Source organism: Bolinopsis microptera, chromosome 11 (genome assembly GCF_026151205.1).
Source record: "Bolinopsis microptera isolate Bmic1 chromosome 11, MBARI_Bmic_1.0, whole genome shotgun sequence".
NCBI classification, from domain to species: Eukaryota; Metazoa; Ctenophora; class Tentaculata; order Lobata; family Bolinopsidae; genus Bolinopsis; species Bolinopsis microptera.
This window is the reverse complement of record NC_087082.1, coordinates 8642868-8662401: the sequence shown is the minus strand read 5'-3', so window position 1 is coordinate 8662401 and position 19534 is coordinate 8642868. Positions and strand designations below refer to the sequence as shown.

At 37.6% G+C, this 19534-nt stretch overlaps 1 protein-coding gene across 1 annotated transcript in view; it reads right to left on the bottom strand.

The window, feature by feature from the left end:
• The window catches only part of LOC134823033 (serine/threonine-protein kinase ULK4-like), a 33341-nt gene extending 28856 nt beyond the window's left edge, over positions 1–4485 (bottom strand). Inside the window, exon 1 of the mRNA XM_063834355.1 lies at positions 4448–4485. The gene's annotated coding sequence lies outside the window, so the exon portion shown is untranslated. The remainder of the gene's footprint in view (positions 1–4447) is intronic.
• Between the last annotated feature and the right edge of the window lie 15049 nt (positions 4486–19534).

Below are 19534 nucleotides of genomic sequence, written 5' to 3'. Positions count from 1 at the left end.
TTTTTTGATAGCTTTCCAACCAAACAAGAATCGAACACAGGAATTTTGTACCTTCTGGAGTTTCTTTATTAGAAGATCAGGTAAACCGTATAAGAGTCCATTGCAGTAGTCTAGTTTTGAAAAGATCAAGCAGTGAATGAGCTGTCTTTTTAGATCATAGTTAAGCTTTGAGCCTATAACTCGAAGGTTTCTCAGATGGATGTTGCAGCAACTGATAATTGAATTTATTTGGTCTTCAAATGTTAGGAATTGATCAAATAGGACACCTAAACTTTTCACTGTGCGGGATGCATCCACAGGGTCAGCTGCATTGTCAAGTTGTATTGAATCGACTGGACATGAAGAGTAACTGTTCTTGGTCTGTACTACAAGAGCTTCTGTTTTGTTTTGGTTCAGTTTGAGTTTATTTTGGGTCATCCAGGTCTTAATATCTTCAAAACAATTTGTTATTCTCTCTTCGATTGTTGAGAGATCTCGAAATAGTGGGTTAAACTCAATGTACAGTTGAGTGTCATCTGCGTACATGTGGATGTTAAATCCATGTCTCTTTGCGATCTGATTGAGCTCCTTTGTGTAAAGTATAAACAGAATTGGACCTAGAATTGAACCTTGCGGGACTCCAATTCTAAGGAAGCATCTCTTTGATCTTGATTTATCAATAGTTACTGTGAAGGATCTGTTATTAAGGTATGATGTAAACCATTCGAGAACAGTACCTTCAAAACCAAAGTCCTTTTTTAGTTTTTTTAGGAGCAAGTGATGATTTACAGTATCAAAAGCAGCACTGAGGTCCAAAAGGAGGAGGATAACCTTACTTTTCATGTCACTGATACAAAGAAGATCATTGTAGATGGTAAGGGTCGCAGTTTCGCAGCTATGATTTGACCTATAACCACTTTGATGCTCAGCATGAAGATTGTGATAGTCAAGATGTTTGGTCATCTGTTTCTGGACGCTCTTTTCAATGAGTTTCGAGAGGAAAGGTAAGTTACTAATCGGTCTATAGTTGTTGAAGCTATTGACATCTCCTTTATCATCTTTGATGGCTGGTCTGACAAGAGCACTCTTTAGGACTGACGGAAATTTTCCAGTGACAAGTGAGTCATTGATAATAAATGACACAATTGGTTTAACTTCATTAAAACACTGCATTAGAAGTTTTAGAGGGATGGGGTCCTCTTCACATTCTTTTTTGTTAAGGTCAGAAAGAATCTTTTTGAGATCATTGTCGCTTATGGTTTCAAATTGGCTCCAGGCTTCACCTTGAAATGGTTCAGAGTGGTCAAGAAGAATGTCAGCTGCAGTATCATTGTTAATGGCAGAGTAAATCTTTTCCACTTTATCATTGAAAAACTCTTTCATCTCCTCACATAGAGTTTCAGCAGGTTTGTTATTAGGCTTCAAGTTTTTAGATATGTCCCGATCCATCAGCTGATTGACTATTTTGTAGGTATCTTTTTTATTGTCCTCACAGCTTTGCAGACGATTTTCATAGTATAGCTGTCTAGTGGTGTTTATAACTGCCTCGGCATGCTTAACAGCTTTTTTATAGTCTAATTTTGAATCTGCAGTTTTAAGTCTCCTGTTGTCACGTTCAGCTTTTCTTCGTTTCCTTCTGGCAGTTTGACATTTTGTGTCCACCCACTTGCTTTGATCAGGATTAATGCTAAAACAGATAAGGGGAGCATGTTTATCAAGAATTCTGCGAAGTTCTTTGTTATAGAGTTCCGTGGCAGAGTTGCAGTCAATAAACTTGTTGGGGTCATTTATGTCAGATAGCAACAGATCCTCCTTAAAAAGATTTATGTCTATATCTGATATCTTTCTGCCCACCATATCTTCTTTGTTGCTTCCTTTGTGGTGAGGAAAGGCAATAGAGAAATTTACGAAGTAGTGATCTGATGTTGTTACTGTTTTAGCTACATCTATATCTTTTATGTTCAACATATCACACGCATTGCTTCTAGTAAGAACAAGGTCTAAGATTCCACCCCCAATGTGTGTTGAACTGGAAATATGCTGGATGAGGCCATAGTTTGATATGAGATGGATAAAATTTATCGTATCAGGATCAGTGAGGTCTTCGACATGGATATTGAAGTCTCCAGCAATGATCAGTCTACCTGGAAGGTGAGTTAGACTGTCAAGATATTCATCAAATTCCCGTAAAAAGTCTGTCATTTTGGACATTTTAGCCGTACAAGATCGATAGACACAGCAGAAACGAAGAAGGTCATTGGAACTTGACTTCAGCACACTCTCAACATGTTCAAAGGATTTATGGGTCTTTGTAGGGCGTTTATTGAAGCTAAGATCTTTCTTAAAGGCAATAGCGACACCACCTCCTCTACCAGCTCTAGATTGGTGAACAATATTATAGCCTAGGTCTTTAATTTCCGCTATTTTTGACGTATCTCCCTTACGTAGCCAAGTTTCTGTCAGGAAACAGGCATTGATATTGGAGTCAGACAGTTGCTCAAATACTTGTGCAGTTTTATTACATAGTGACCTCGTGTTAAACAGTCCGACATTTAGGTTGAGAAGCGTAGTCTTCACATGTTTTTTGAGTACTCTGTTCTTTGTCTAAGACTCTCTTTCTCCAGCATTATTATGGGACAGTTTTCAGCACCAGAGTGATGGGTGTTACAAGATTCTCTGTATGATTCATAGGTGGAGTGTGAGCAGTTGGTGCATCTGTGACTTCTTCTGACCTCTTTGTAGGGACAAGCCCGTGTTATGTGTGATGCACTACAATACATGCAAATAACATCAGTTTCGTTGCACTGAGATGAAATGTGTCCCAGTTTCTGACATCGGAAGCACTGCTTAAGATCAAATCTATCAACTACTTTACATCTGGAATTTCCTATGTAAATGGACTGATTGTTTAACAGGAAATGCCTTATGTCAGGAGACACTTTAATCCCAACAGTAGTGTAGTCTCTTCCATAATTGACATACACAACTTTAAATGTTCTATCATGCTTAGTCACCAAATCTTTAACATATTGATTCTTTTCCAGAAGCTTCAATTCCATAAAGGTTTTAACCTTTTCTCGAAATTCAGGAACTGATAGATTTTCAGAGACAATGTGGGAGATTAAGTTGTTTGGGATATTCGTAACTGTGACTTTCGGGAACATTTTCTTTGCATCATTAACAGTGATTTTGGACGAAGTTACAGCTGATGAGTTTGCGAGGGCTATTTTCCCATCCTCTCTATCTTTTTCTGAAGGGAAGGAGATAACAATTTTGCCTGTCTTTGGTTTAGGGGTCAAGAAGATCATGGGTATTGTACCAAGGGCTTTACTAGCTAGCTTCCCTGCTTCCTCAAGATTAGTATTACTAGCTTCTACATTGAGGACGATAACATGATTATCAGGAGAATTATTATGGATATTGCCAGAGGGAAGTTTTTGCATAGGAGTTTCCTTCTTAGTTAGTTCTATGTAGTTCTCAGTAGCAGTACTAGTGGAGCTATCTATAGCCGATTCAGGAGACAACGCAGCACTGTAGCTCTTTGAAGATGAAAGTGAACTGGTAGTCTTCATTGGGGAAGCAATTAAAGAACTAGGTGTTTGCAGGGCTAGGGCTGATGCACTACTAGGGATAGATGATGCACTACTAGGGGTGCTGGATCTTCGTGTAAGATTTGGTACTTCTGTGAGCAAAGAATCTATGTGTGATTTAAGTTTGATGGAAATAAGTTCTTCTACACTTGACAGTAAACTTACTTTAAAATTGCTCAAAGTTTCAATCAATGCCTTCTCATCTCCATTGCTTGAAGTTGTATCAGTAGTGGTAGTAGTCCCACTTTCAGTGCTAGCCACACTTTCAGTGCTAGCCACACTCTTGGTGCTAGCCACACTCTTGGTGCTGTCCATGCTTGTATTGCAAGTTGAGTCCGCAGTTTTAACAGCAGTTTTTGCAAGGAGAGCTTTCTTACAGTTAGGACATGTCCAGCCAAAGTCACCATATCTTTGAGAATATGTATTACCGTGTTTGTGAATTACTGGCAAAATATTCGTCAGGAAAGTCCGTGAACAAATAGACGTGGGCATAAGTGTGCCAGCCTTATCCTTACAACATGCGTGGAAAACGTCTTTACATATCTGACAAGAAATGGACTCATAGGCCATGTTATCACTTTTACACCGACAACACAGCCCTTTGAGATTAAACTTGGGGACTGTTTTTGGGTTAATGGCACTTTTCTTTAGGGGGGCTTTAGAATCTTTAGAAAAATCTTTAGAAAAATCTTTAGAAACATCTTTAGAAATATCTTTAGAAACATCTTTAGAAACATCTTTAATCTTTAGTATAGGTTTTTTTATTTTAACAGTACCTTTTTCTGAGGGCTTCTTTATCTTTTTCTCTGCTTCTTCACTGCTGGGCGTTTGGCCTGCAGCCTTGTCATTTTTCATAGCTTTGAGGCTCGGGATCATACCTCAATAAATGTATTTAATTGTAGTTGTGAAAATAGTTTAAAACAATATTATGAGCACGTTTGAAAAGAAATGTTTTCAGATACACTTTAAAAGAGTCCAATGTTGTACAATTCTTAATCTCAAATGGTAGTTCATTCCATAATTTAGGGCCAACTTTCTGAAAAGATCTTTCTCCATATTGTGTGTGCACTCTAGGTTCAGTCAAATAGACAAGATGATTATAGTTTGCAAATTTAAACATTGTACTTAAATAATCTGGTCCCATGCCATTTAGACATTTATAAACAAGAAGTAATAATTTGTACTGAATTCTGTAGCTGATAGGCAGCCAATGAAGGTCTTTCAGAGTATCTCCTAAATGATCATGTTTAATAGTCCTACTATTGCTTTAGCAGCAGCATTTTGAATGAGTTGAAGCTGATGGATGAGGTAGTCACTGATTCCAAAGTATAGGGCGTTGCAGTAATCCAATTTGCAGACAATAATGCTATTAACAATAAGCTTAAGCTGAGCTTTACTAAAAAGATACTTTCTTCTGATAATATTCCTGAGGAGTCTAAAACAATGTTTTTTTAGGGACATGATTTGAGGCTCAAAGGTAAGGTGATGGTCGATTTGCACACCAAGATTTTTTGTTGTGCTGACAAATCTGATACACGTGTCATTTGACAGCTGTACTCCTCCTAAAGATATCTGATTCAACACATGAGGTGAGGCAATCACAAGTATTTGGGTTTTTCCTGGGTTGAGTTGTAGGCAGTATTCAACCATCCAGCGCTGTATGGTCCTGGCGCAATTTACAAGTTGAATACCCAAAACATTAACCTGATCACAAGGTTTGAAGGTTTTGTATACCTGGTGGTCATCTGCATATAATCCTTGCACGTTGAATCCAGATTCCTCTATAGTCCTATACAGAGATCGGATGTATATGTTGAACAAAACTGGTCCTAACACTGAACCTTGTGGTACACCAAATTCAAGAATGATTGTATCACTTGTCGTGGAGCCTACCCTAGTTCTTTGAGTTCGTCCTACTAAGAAGCTTTTAAACCATTTAAGGGGGCCGGGGGGGGGGGGGGTCTTCATCAAAATTCTCTCGAAATTGATTTTATAGTTGTTTCTGATAGAGGGGAGTGATATCTATCAGCTGCTTTTGGTCCCATGGAAAAATATTGTTCCTAGCCAAAATTATCGCCAGTCAAAGGTCAGCGCTTATGTGTAATTGTATTGCGCGAGCGATTTTCAATCGCGCGCCCTGAAAATCGAGTCTAAAAATCTATCTTCTCCTACATTTTTTGAGCAATCACCCTGAAACTTTCAGGATATGTTCTATAGATCATTTAGAAGATATCTGTCGAGCCGAATTTTGAGATAGGCCTTAGAAGATTTTTTATTCAATTTTGAAAATCTTGGACCTCATTTTTTTACGATTTTTCCAGGTCCAAGATTTTCAAAATTGAATAAAAAATCTTCTAAGGCCTATCTCAAAATTCGGCTCGACAGATATCTTCTAAATGATCCCTAGAACATATCCTGAAAGTTTCAGGGTGATTGCTCAAAAAATGTAGGAGAAGATAGATTTTTAGACTCGATTTTCAGGGCGCGCGATTGAAAATCGCTCGCGCAATACAATTACACATGAGCGCTGACCTTTGACTGGCGATAATTTTGGCTAGGAACAATATTTTTCCATGGGACCAAAAGCAGCTGATAGATATCACTCCTCTCTATCAGAAACAACTATAAAATCAATTTCGAGAAAATTTTGATGAAGACCCCCCCCCCCCCCCCCCGGCCCCCTTAAGAGCAGTTCCTCTGATATGTAACTCTTCAGAAAGAATCTTGAGCAACTTTCTATGTTCTACTGTGTCAAAGGCTGCAGATAGATCAAGCATCATAAGAACAGTGGAGGATTTGCTATCACATGCCAGAAGTAGGTCATTTGTTACTTTCAACAAGATGGTCTCAGTAGAGTAAAACTTTTTATAGGCAGATTGTTGAGGAACATTGAGATCGTTTTTAACCAAGTGGTCATTTAACCTTTTTAGCACAACTCTTTCGATCAGTTTACCGAGAAAAGAGAGGTTGGAAATAGGTCGATAGCTCTTGAAGTCATTAGGATCAAGTTTACAGTGGTCTTTAATGGTTGGTATTATATCAGCCGTTTTCAGGCCCTCAAATGTACCCTTGGTTAGGGACTGGTTGACCAGTTCGCATAAGACAGGAATAAAGTTTGTGATGTTATCTTTGAGAATCGATGTTGGAAGGAAATCAGATGGTGCAAACTTGATCCCACTTTCCTTAATGATGTCAGACAGCTCTTCCTCTGTGCATGGATCAAATTCACATAAGTGATCTTGAGAATTGATCTCTTTACTCGAGACTGTCATGTGCTTGTCGACATCAAAATCTTCTATATCAGGGAAATCTTTTCTGATCTTCTTGATCTTCTCGTTGAAAAAGTGATTGAAATCACTGCACAGTTTTGGTACATCTTCTGACTCCGGGAGAGGAGTATTCTGGTGTCTGTCAAGCTCACGATTGACAATGTTATAAATGGCTTTATTTATTCAGGACGTTACAGAAGGAATTGATTTAATTTAGTTGGAGGATTCCTAACTCTCCTCACGTCCGTAAATGGAGTTTTCTTTGTATCATATATGCTAGAATCTATAATCGATGGTATTGCATTTATTGCCCAAGCCATGATAGATGGAGATTGTGGAGCGGATAGAGTACAGATTAGTACAATATCTAGATATTATACTAATTTGTGCCCTCAAAGGCATGTGGGTGAAGCAGGTACTAGCGTGTAAATTAATAGACCTGTCGTAGGATTGCAGACTGTTTCAAATAGTGGCTATGTGATGCTCCATTATTCTTAATCCCTTGCTTGTCGTCTGTCGACCTTTTTGTCTTTGATAAAAATATATTTTCTGTGATTAACTGCTCATTCTCTATCCTGTTTATATTTTAATTCTTATGAATGTTTAATCCGTAACTTATTCACTACAGGTAGTACATGTAAATGTTCTTTGGATTGTTTAAGCTACAACCGCATTGCGATCCATTGTTAGCTGTTATCGGATTCTTCGTGTACCTAGCATCTTATATTATCATCAGTAAGTTTCGATTTATTTTAGCTCCATGATTGATTACTTTTATTATAATTTAATTACTCACAAAACTATTGGGTTGATGGTTACTTTAAGAAATATCCCCGAAATTTATGCAAATTAATTAATACAGCCGCTTAAAGTCTGAATTTCAACATGGGCGTGCGCAGGGGGGAAGGCGGTCGCCTCCCCCTTTTGAAATTATAACCTAGAATGTATTATTACAGACCATAATATTATTATTGCTAGTCATAGTGGACTTCTGTAGAAATAAACTTGTAAGAAACAATCTGTATTCCACACTCCATGTCCAATTTCAGCAGAATGATTTGAACCTGTTATGAAACACATGAGAAATTGATATATTCTGATGATTTTTCGTTTATCAAAGCTTTCTTTGAGAATAGAACTTTCAGTACTGCAATCGTGTTTTGTAATATGCCTATACTCAGTGACTTTGCTAGAAAAATTCAGTAAAAACAGTGAAATTTGGGTCGCGGAAAGCTGAAATTTGAAAATTTTCATTGCATCAAAGTTTTCTCTGGATATACTGCTTCCAGTACCTTGATGGCGACTAGTGTCACTCTCATCGACCTCAATGATTGGTCACTGGTCAAAACCACGAAATTTCAGTCTAGGGGACGGCAGAAAATCTCCTTAAAAAATTTTCCAAAATCTCTTTATTATATTCTGATGATATTCCGTTTATTAAAGCTTTCTTTGCGAATAGAACTTTGAGTACCTCAATCGTGTCTTGTTCCATCCTCAGTGACCCTGCACTGTAAGATGGTCATTCAACAAAAAATCAGTCAAAACAGTGAAATTTGGGTCGCAGAGAGCTGAAATTCGAATATGTCCTACCAGTAGGACATATTCAAATTTTCATTGCATCAAAGTTTTTCTTCAGATATACTGCCTTCAGTACCTTGGCCATGATGGTGACATGACGTGTCACTCTCACCGACCTCACTGATTGGACACCGGTCAAAATTTCAGTCAAAACCGCGAAATTTCGGTCAAGGGGACGACAGAAAAGCTCCTCTTCAAAAATCTTTCAAAAATCTCATCTTATATTCTGGATTCTGATGATTTTTTGTTTATAAACAAAAAATCATCAGAATCCAGAATATAAGATATAAATATCAAAGCTTTCTTTGGGAATAGAACTTTCAGTACCCTAATCGTGTCTTTAGATATGAAAAATTTTCATCTGCGGAATGCATCACTTTTGATAATGCTTCTTATTTTGTTCCATAAAATTTTGACACTTTCGAAGTAATCCTATTAAATCCATAAATATTGTAGTAATGGCAAAATGTATTATAATAATTGCATTATTATTTGTAATAATAAATTAATTTACTACCATTTAAGCCAAGATAAGAATCTCTGATTTCTTACTTAAATTGACTGCAAAGCATAGTTTACACAAAATTTTTAGAATTGGCCGAATCCCAGGGCAAGACAGTACGTGATTTACTACTTGAGATTTACAAATCATATGTGCATTAAATCACAGCTTTTAAAATTAGGATGGTATGCTAACACATCACAAAGATTTTTGGATTACATTTTGTCCTCGGTGGGTTGTTCACTTGACAGTGATACTGGCTGGCTCTCCCAACATTTTTTACTTCACCACCCTACTACTCTACCAAACATCGTGGTAAAAGTTGTTTGCCGGCCCAAAATTTTATTGGACTTGGTCCTAAAAAAATACACAAAAAGGTCGGGCCTCCTTTTTGTCGCACTCTACAGTCTACAGCTATTTGCCGCCCCCTTTGGAAGCAAAAAATACGTCGACCGAACGTTAAATTGGACAGGATAATACACAAATTGGGCGTTTTTGCTTAAAAAGCCCCCCATAGACCGATAGGATATACATTATACCCGCTGTCAATTTTCTGGAACTTGAAATATAGATAATAAAACATATTGTATTACTAAGAATTTGCGTGTATTGAAACTATTTTGAAACTTTTAACACGTCACTTCATTGCAATCGAAACAAGTTGAGTTAAATTCCATTGTCATATAGAAAAACTGCCCATTGGTGTGGGCTCATTGATCACGTGACCTCTGTAACCTGGTCATGTGACTCATGTAGTTCAGCTGGGGTCACGTAATTGTGTACCCAAGCTGGGCATGATCTGTGCTAATGATACTCTCTCTATACATAATGGGTATAATACAGTATTATAACCTAAACTGGGCTACAGATCGGGAAAAGGAATGAGCACGGTATAGAGAGGTTCACGGTATATAGAGGTTATACTGAGTTATTGTATAGTAAAATATTATTTATCTCAACCATGTGAAACATCAGTGCTCGTATTTTGGCTTGTTTATTACATTTCAACGGAACATAATGTAGCATAGTATTTACATATTAATTTAATTGCCGTCTGAAATTAATGTATCCTGCTTGTAATTTGCGATACTTTGTTGAGCTCTTATATATAATAAATCTCAAAGCTTGTAAATCAAGGAAACAACATTATATAAGTGAAATGTACCAGCTTGTGAAATTAACAAGTCTTCGAGGCAACTGCTAACTTGATCTTCACTGATATATTGTTAATGCTAACTCTTTAAGATTCACAAAATTACTCAAAGTTAAATTTATGGATGTACAGTGTGCACCTTAATTTATAGTCGATAGCCTCCACTCCTGCTTGAACTTTTTGATACCTTTAGAAATGAAAATGTTAAGTACAATAATTCAATCTTAACACATGACCAAACATCCAATATCATTGACCGCTACTGACGAATAACTACTCTCTCAAAATTTAAAGGATAACATAGAGTTGTCTTACTTTATATCTGTCATTCATTTATTGTTGACACGCTAATGAAAGTTTATCAACTATCTCTAACTGTTCATCGAAGATGGGAGCAAAGTCTATTATGTTGGCAATTGCCCTATGATATTGCCCTATGACATCGTCTCTGTTGCGGTTTCTGCTAATACTGAATCATCTAATTTGCACGAATAATTTGTCCTGTCCACCTATTTGTGGCCGGAGGAGGTGTTCTAGCAAAATTGTATAAATGTCGCCCGGTTTATTTCCCAGAATTGTAAGCAAATGTCGCCCTATACTAGAAGAAGGTCCGGGTTCGAATTAGGTCTCGAGCACTATTTTTCATCCGAACTGTAACAATGTATTGCAGAAATCTAATTACTCAAACATGATCCATGTCGGTAAATTGCTTGCCTGGACTATGACAGTTTATCTGTTCAACATTTGGTTGCCGAACATTTTTATCAGCGCCAAAATTGTAACATTTGCGCACGGACCTAACTTTTTCTATCTGAACTGGTATGGGGCGACATTCGCTCACAATTCTGAGAAGAAAACATCTACTGTGTGGCCGAGGAAATCATGTGTTTTTTGTACGGCGCGAAGCAAAAGTTTTGGGTATGATGGTGCGCGCAAGTACGTTACGCGACGTTCGGACGAAAAGCTAGATCGAAATTAGTGGGATTGTGGCTCCTTTTACGTTCACGCGCTAACTACAAACAAGCCTAATATATATAAGGCGGAAAGATCTAACAGACGATTACCATTCACGGCCATTGGGTACACCGTACACTTCAAATGTACATATATACAATCATAATGGTTTCAAAGCTTTGTTTAAATTCTCTGCTGTGGTTAGGGATGGTTACAATCGACTGCTTATTGTAAACGGTATCTATTTTTAGGTGTTTATATCGTTTGGGCGCTCTTACCAACCGATCTTCTGCAAACTCTTGGCTTCACTTACTACCCACAAAAGTAAGTTACATAACTTCATTTCATTCCAACATTGTTACCGTGTGAACGTGGTATTTACCAACACGGGAAATATAATCAGATAAGTCGTTTTAAAACTTCACGACGTGAATCTGATCTCATGTTTCAAGTAAACAGCTCTAAATTATAAGACCGTTAGTGGTGGATTTGTTAGCCTCTCTTCCTGCCCAGGTACTGGGCGCTTCTCATACCGGTGTGGCCTTGTGTCCTCCTGCTCTTTCTCTATACTGTTGTCTCGCTGCAAACCGTCATACGCTGTCCTGACTTCGACGACTCTAGAGTCTATAAAGGTAGGGAATTGTGCTTTGTTTTTTATTTAGGTGTTGTAGAATTTGTTATTTGATAGCTGCTATCAAATTTCGCAGTTTGTTTAAACATGCTCGTGGTCATTAATTTGATTATGTGGTTGAACGCTGACCCAAGATGAACAGCTGACTGCAACGGCCAACGGACCTCTTTTAATTACTTTCAGGAAAACACGATGAATTATTATGAACATGGTACTATCACGTACTTAATTGGGGAAGATTTAATCGGACATATTCTAGTAGAAAGCCGAAATTGGAGGTTGTGAACAATGTAAGGTTACAAAAATTTAAGAATGTTTGGTAATTGGTTTTAAAATACCAACGAGTCACTTTCCGTTCATAATAAAGCCGTGTATGTAGCTACCAAATGAATTTTCAATTTCATTATTTGTATGCTGTGTACACCCTCCTTCTCCTCAGTTATAAGTGATGCATGTGTGTTACATCGTCACTATATTCACTATAAGTATAGGAACGCCGAAGGGTGTTGAACTTGTACAAGACTGGTAATGAAACTGCCCTCTAGTTAGGAACCATGTTGTAGACACTATTGACGACATGGTACCAACTCTCGGCTCTGAGCTGGTAACTCTCCTTCACATGATCAATGTTTCGCTTAGCCTCGTAGTACTCCTGTCCCACAGGCTCGAAGGGGGCAGGGTCCCGGTACGTTTGGTGTCCTATTGAGCGGAACAGATCCAGAACTGTGCTCACCATGTTGTGATCCTTTATCTCTCCTTCTGCTATCATCAAGATCTTTAGAACTCTGGAAGAGAGGGAGCGGGTTTAAAATCAGAGGGGCGGGGGGAGGGGTAAATCTACAACTTTTTTTAAATATCATAATTCGAACTTGTCTTTCTTTTTTAACACAACCTGGCATATTTCCATATGGTAAAGCTAGGTAAATTTTACACACGCACTTGAGTATCTGCTTCTCATATCCAGTTAGGTGGCTAATCTTGTCCTTAATGTGGTCTACAGCACTCTCCCAGTTGATACTGAGATCTCTCACTGGAACTATGAAGGTCATGTGATCAAACACTGCTGTCCCAAATAGAACCTGTCACAGTAGTTTAGTTAGCGAAGCTGTGGTCAATCGATGAAGCCAATCTTTTGAAGATCATAGATCATCCTCCTTATCGTTTAACTTTTGAAAAGTGAGAACTGATAAGTAACCAAACCTGACAGAGTTTTATAAGACACTCCTGAACGTGGGTGATTGTACCCTCCCACTCGAGCATAATCAGGAAGGAGTTTATCCCAAACCCGGAGCAGAACCTGGAACAAGTTCAGTTACACTGCGCCAATCCGATATGTTAGTTTGTTTGTTTATTATACCTGTCCCCAAGGAAACAAGGATACAAGGATACAAAAATGTAATTATATTTATTGAGTTCACAATAGTGAACTCAACTCAAACTCCAGGGTGTAAATACGGGTTATTCCTGCAAAGTGCAAAGGTACCACTTGTATTGGACAATCCGATATGAATCGAACTGCAGTCCTGACAGTATACTATAAAATGTTCCAGTTTTTAGACGAAAACAAGAAAAAGAGGACCTCTTTTTGAAGGCGAGATAACTGCACATCTTATCGATTTGTTTCTCCGCAACTGCTTGTGCTTTGTACACGTCCTGAGTGATGAATGGATCAGATTCCGTGCAATATTTAAAGTAAATGAGTTTGTTTTATAATTTATCGTAGAGGATCTCTGGAACAAAGTTTTCACCCTCAACATCTCACATTGATTGTCAGAATTCGGTTACATGTCAGAGGGTGGCTAGTTATTAGGGACGGGACAACTCTACGTTTTGCAATATTAGAAGCTGCATCTTGAAAAGAGAAATCTCTCATCTATTCCTAAAACTTGTGACAAATTATTTTAAAAGTATATATTAGAGAGGACACTAGGTGAGAAAAGCGAAATTCTTAGCATAGAAATAATTAGATACAGTAATTGCTGAGTTGAAGAAAACTAGAACTGGAGGGTCGGGTTGAAAGGGTTACCTTGATTGATTCTCAGCGGCCGAAAATATTGAACTCCATTTATGTTCTCTAACTTCAATGCTTCTAGGATTGACTGTTTCCAAAATCACAACTCTATTCAAATAAAGCTAAAATTCAGCAGAGACGAACCTTACTAAGATCAGCAGCTAACTGTACTTGTAGTGTCATACCGTACAGTTTAATTGCCTTCTTATAAGTGAAGCGTAGCTCGTCTTCTTCCGACTCTATAAACTCCTTCACCTGGTAATTCTGGGTGATATTAGGACTAACCCCCCTACAGCTAGTATACTAGTATAGTGCCGTGGCACGGAGTGGCTTGAGTTACTGAAGAGGAGATAAGCACCTCAGGCCATCCCAACACTGGGAGTGACCTGCACTTGTATCTTGTGTTGATATTTGCTGCTTCTGGATATATTATATGGAACTATCTATATTTTTTGTTTTATTATTACTAGATAAATGAGATATTAAATATTCATTAGTTTATGTTACCCTTGGTTTGTTGGGCTGGTCAGTCTCAGTTAGACTCCTGATAACAGTTGCTGTCTTGTTGCCGAGGAAGGAGGCCTCGTCAAAGTAGTCGGTAGCTAGGTTTTCTAGAGGATGTAGAAAACACTGGAATATCACGTTACCCATCCACTTGTGGGTCTCCTGTTTTAAACCTAACAGTAGGAAATTATAAATAGGATATTATGAGTTACAGGATATTATGAGTAGGATATTATAAGTAGGGTATTATGAGTAGGATATTATGATTAGGATATTATGAGTAGGATATTATGAGGAGGATATTATGAGTAGGATATTATGAGTAAGATATTATGAGTAGGATATTATGAGTAGGATATTATGAGTAGGATATTATGAGTAGGGTTAATATAAGGTCCAGATTAGCAGAAAGATACTTTGTAGAGAACCAATAATTCTTACGGTGTAACATTGCATTATACAATATACATGGTCCACTATTTATTACTATTTCTTATACTAGTGTTACTGACTTACCAAGTACCCTGATTTGGAAATTATCCGTAAAGAAGGCTAGTTTGAAGATAGCTTTGTGCTGTTCTGACATCTCAGCTTCTGTCATCTTCCACGTGTTCTTTCCTTTAACTATATCAACTGAAAGCGCGGGGGTAGCGGATTACAATAGTGGAGTTTATTGAGTACTTGCATCGTCAGTTTGAGTTATTAGGACAACTTAGCAACTTTAAAACAAGGTTGGCAAATCAAACTAAAGATGCGGGAAACTAGGAAACTGTACAACTACAACTACAACTACAAACAGAAGATCCTCCCTCTTGCTATTAACCGTGCCGCTTATAGCACTTTAACTAGCACTTTAACTTGTACATTTACCTATTTTCTTCTCCCTTGTTACCAGGTCATCAGGAAGGTACATCTTCAGGGAATCAGAGGTAGTGGGCTCCATGGATACTTGAGACGGGGTAGTCAGACCTCTTCTTATCCTCTGAGATGGGTCTCCAGTAATAAGACCAACACTGCTGCTTCTGTGAATGATAGAAACTATTCCCTCCAGTGGGTGGGTCATGACAAATTCGCTGTGCTCCTCCCGGTGCTGTCATGTCTTTGAGAGGGGAGAGGAGTGGAGCTGTTAAGGAACGCGTGGGGTAAAGACTTTCAACTGATTAAACTTTCTAGCTGAAAGACTTTTAACTGTCTGTTTTTATTATGAAGTAGCATGTGGTTATTAATGGGGTTTTAAGGCACGTGTCCGTGGTCACGTGTCAGCAGTCACATTAATTTTATGAGGTGAGATAGAAAGTAATGTCTTTGACTTCAAATAATCAGACTTAAAGAGATCGATTTTGGGCCTGGTATTGTTGTAATACCGCGTGGCGCGTATAATACCTTTGCATGTTCGTATCAATTTAACGCAACCAAGATATGCAACCTCGCTCTACAGTCTCGCTCTACAGTGTACACCAAAAAAATCAAAATACATACATAATAAAACGTGATGATTACAATTTGCGACTTCCAACTAATAAAGATAAATCCATGATCCAGAATTCCTTGAGAATGAATTTAACAGACTCGACAGATCAGTGCATTTACAAATTATTTGAGAACGTGCTTTGCATGAAATTTGGATCATGAATAAAATAATACAATTATCGCTTAGTTTATGATTTTTACCAAACAATTTAAATTGAATTATGTCATATGTATATATTATATGGCGTATATAATATGTAAATAGAATGTGTGTAGAATGTCGGAGCGTGTAGAATTTATTAAATATGTTAGAATTTATTTATTCATAGCTTCTCTGTATTGAACCGTTTACATTAGGCGTGTGTGCTCTTTCGGTGACTTTGTTGATTACTAGCAGAGATACTGATAAGTGCGATGAGACATTTTATTTTATCCCTTCTTGATGTAGTCATTCTTTCGTGTAATATATTTAATACTATATTTTATAATATGCTTTAATATCATTCTTCAAGGTTACCAAAATACAGTGCGATTTAACTTTTCCTTAGATATTGACCTATTTTATTTTTTGTGTCTCTAGATAGAATGGCTAACAAAAGCTGTTACGTAGATGAACGTCAGAGAGATGGTCCCACCATCTCTCACCTATTCCAAAACAAAATGGAGTTTCGAGAACTTGCTAGATGCTTGAGAGAGTTGTCCAGTCCAAGACAACAACTCTATGTGTGGCTTGACGGTATTCTAAGTTCCGAGAGTGTCAAGAATCTTTACATGGTTTTTGAGCTGTTTAAAGAATTCTATCCTAACCTACCGTTTATGAGAAATCAGGGTGAAGGCTCATTTAATAATCTTTTTAATGAAGAAGCCTTGGATAAACTTGTGCGGTTTAAAACTCGCCAAGGATGCTTCAGTGACCAGTGTACACCCTTACTTCCTATGCGAGCTAGTGCATATAAAGAACTACGGTCAAAATGTTTTATACAAGTTGCTACGTTGTGAAGACCTTGTCTCCAGCAGTCACTCTCGAAGAATTGAGTGCCTTCGTCTTGTACCATCCGAAGAGTTCATATTCAAAGCTTCTGACCACTGGTTTTTCTTACCAACGGAGACATGAGCCATTTTATTATAAAGGTGGTTCCTGGTCTAATGAGTGAATTTGACATGCAGCTGGTCGGGGATGAAGGTGGCTCCGTTACAGCAGACAATGTCCACATCATTTTCCAAGAGTTTCATATTGGAGATAAACAAGAGTCCCAAAACCCATTTTTTATGCTCTTCCTTTCTTGGCTCGGAAAACCCGGCTACAACAGGGAGCCTGATGATCCTCGACGGTATGCATGGGGAGATCTGTTCCTCTCAAAAGGAGGTTACATCCGACTCATCGTTTTTGTTGCAGCGTGAACTCATACAAGAATAATATTAGCTTGTGATGATTAAATGCTTAAAAGGACTCTTCCACGATTTTTGTATGACATTAAATCTGACCACGCCATGATTGAGTTGACCTCTTTAGCAGGTCTTTAACCTAACAATTTACTGTACAAGTTAACAAACAAGAGTTTATCGCTGCATGATTAATAACTTTTTGTGGAATCAATAAATTAATTAGAGCATATTATTGTGTAAATTGATTGGTCAATTGTGCAATCAAAATTATCTAAAAAAATGTAAATCGTTGTTTGTTTCATTTGTACAGACCGGGTAGTGCAGTTTTGACTTTTTTATACTCAACTTCTTACCTAACACCTTCTCAACTAACACCTTCCCAACTAACACCCCCTCAGCTAACACCTTCTCACATAACACCTTCTCACTTAACCCCATATCCAAAAACCCGCATTCTCGCATTCTAAGAATGTAGGAAATTTTTAAAAGTAGGAAATTTTTGACAAAAAGTAGGAAATTCGAGAGCCAACTCTGAGAATTTTCGATAATATTTCAGTAGGAATTTAAGTGAAAGAGCAGACTAAAAGTTGCTGGACCGTTATTTAAATGTCCTCAGTCAGGGATCCACTGATCCAGTCTATCAAATTTCGTTTCACAGACCAAAGTTTGTTGCTATTAGGCATTAGCTACAAAATCTGTGCATCAAGTAACCACTAACCAGATGCTAATTATTGGGGCATTTTCGCGTACACGACATAAATAGTTGTCATTATTACTTTATTAACATTTTACTATCTACTTATCTAGTCTATGAAACCGGATATGTCTACAGTGTCACCCGATATCTGTATTGGCAAGCAGTAGCATATACACATCACGTCTTCAATGTGTGTATCACACTGCACACATGCACACCCAGCCCAAATTCGTGTGGCGTGAGAAAATATCAGAAAAACAGGGCGTTTTAACTAATCTGTACGATGATGCTAGAATGGGCGTGAGAATTGGACTTTTTCTAGTTTTTTAATTAGTCGCTCTGCCCGCTTGCTTTTGTTGCTTACATTGGGTAGTCGAACTTCCTATTAATTATGAATCGTCCAAAGTTCAAGTCTAAATCCGAGGTCCAATGCGGTATATGCAAAGAAGTTTGTACTCGAGCCAATAATCTAAAAGTTCATTTTAAGAGGTGTCACCCAGGGCATCAGCCCTATGAATTCATACCGAATCAACCTAAGTTGGGTAGCTATCACATTAAGACATTAATCGGGTGGAAATCATTTTTGCATGAATTATCTTTATATGCTCCTGATCCTAGTTAGGTATCACTTTGCTAAATATACATATCTTGGATTGATCTTGACTCAGAATTTATAAAACTGATCAAGAGCTTTAAGTATGAGCAAAATTTACAATCCCGTATTTATCGTTAAAACATCGCATGTAACAGTTTTCAGAAAGCACGTGATACAACTAAAGTAACGTCAAACATTGACAATACAGATAGGGATGACAGAAGTGTGCAAAAAGAGCTCCAAATTAGGCTGATGGCCCCATCACCATGCTGAGGGTGAAAAGCTTGTTCAACAGGTTGCTACGAGAATGGCAAGAAACCACTCTTTTCTAAAAACCACCCATGGGGGGATGGGGGCGGCTATAGAAAACTTCTGCAAATCTCAATATAGACTACCATTCCAGTTTTGATAATAGCATTATCAATCATGTAATGTTGTGAACGGTCATCAATGCAATTGTAATAACTTTATGTCAGGAGTCTGGAGTTCAAAGAACATTATATAGTATTATGAGTTGATGTAATACGTCTAAACATGCATAATGCATAAGCATTCTTTGTTGCGTTTCCTATCTTATTTAAATAGTAAATACTAATAGTCATTATTATATTTTTGGAAAATTTAAATTCCTTGTTTCTTGAATATTTGGTCTCATACTTGCTTCGTTCTCCAAATTTCCTTAACCCTGTATTAGTTTATAGCTTGAAAGCAGAAAGTAATGGTAGTAGATGAGAAAACATTTTTGCCAAAATTATAAACTCTTGATACTTCATGCTGTCTCCTATTTCGTGCTTTAGTTAAGCCAAGTGTTTAGGGATTCTAGAATCCAGACAATTTATCCCAATAAAAATTGAAATCAGAAAATAGTATGCTAAAATCGTTCTCCATTGTCAGATTCGTTCCAGGAGGCCAAATCTAGTTTAAATTTCCAAAATTTTCGGGGGCTTCGCCCCCAAAAGTAACCTAGGATTATCTATTAAAAAGCATTCCGGGCCCTAAAAAAGTAAAATTGAGAATCTGGAATCCGCCATGAAAAATCTTTGAACCGCGCGAATACAAAGACTTTTTATGCGAGCGAAGCGAGCGGGCCACAGAAAACGAAAAAATTGAGAATGTAGGAAATTAAAATTTTTTTGGATATGGGCACTTAACACCTTCTCACCTAACACCTTTTTAACTAACACCTTTTTAACTAACACTGTTTGCAGATCAACA